This window comes from Mus pahari, chromosome 5 (genome assembly GCF_900095145.1).
Source record: "Mus pahari chromosome 5, PAHARI_EIJ_v1.1, whole genome shotgun sequence".
In the NCBI taxonomy this organism is placed as follows: domain Eukaryota; kingdom Metazoa; phylum Chordata; class Mammalia; order Rodentia; family Muridae; genus Mus; species Mus pahari.
The window spans coordinates 129322672-129323644 of NC_034594.1; the positions used below are offsets into that span (position 1 = coordinate 129322672).

Here is a 973-nt window from a genome sequence, read left to right on the forward strand (position 1 = left end):
AGACAGGGTTTCTCTGCATAGCCCTGGCTGTCCTGGAACTCACTCTGTAGACCAGGCTGGCCTTGAACTCAGAAATCTGCCTGCCTCTGCCTCCCAACTAATGGGATTAAAGGTGTTGCACCACCACTGCCCGGCTGTTAATTTCCTTTACTCATTGGTTAGGATTCTTTATTAAAGGCCTGAAGCCTAATAAACTGTAAGGTACTAAAATTTTTAATCATATAATTAGCTCAAGGTTTAAAAAAAAAAAATCCCTCCCAGCTACTCAGAGGTTTTTGTATAATTAAATACCTTGTCCTGGTTAGTTTTTATGTCAGCTTGACACAAGCTAGAGTCATCTGAGAGGAGGGAGCCTCAATTGAGAAAATGCCTCCATATGATAGTGCTGTAGGCGGGCCTATAGGGGCATTTTCCTAATTAGGAATTGATATGGGATGGCCCAGTGCATTATGGATAGGGCCATCCCTGGGCTGATGGTCCTGGGTTCTATAAGAAAGCAGGCTGAACAAGCCAAGAGGAGTACACCAGTAAGCAGCATCCCTCATGGCTTCTGTATCTGTTCCTGCCTCCAGGGTCCTACTGTGTTTGAGCTCCTGCTTTGGCCTCCATCACTAGTCTTGGGATCTGAGGGTCAAATTAACCCTTTCCTTCCCACATTGCTTTTGGCTATGGGCTTTATCACTCCCTCTTTCTTTTTTTTTTTTTTTTAGTTTTTCAAGACAGGGTTTCTCTGTATAGCTCTGGCTGTCCTGGAACTCACTCTGTAGACCAGGCTGGCCTTGAACTCAGAAATCCCCCTGCCTCTGCCTCCCAGGAGCGCTCTGAGTTTAGCCAAAAGAAGTTGTTGGGGCTGGCAGGATGGCTCAGAAGGTTAGCCTGCTGCCAAACCTAACAATCCAAGTTCAACCCCCAGAACACACACACACACACACACACACACACACACACACACACACACACACACACACACCAG

General features: G+C 46.5%; 1 protein-coding gene across 1 annotated transcript in view; it reads right to left on the bottom strand.

Moving 5' to 3' along the window:
- Axdnd1 (axonemal dynein light chain domain containing 1) overlaps nt 1-973 on the bottom strand; it is an 84638-nt gene that overhangs the window by 51349 nt on the left and 32316 nt on the right. The gene's annotated exons all lie outside the window — the stretch shown is intronic.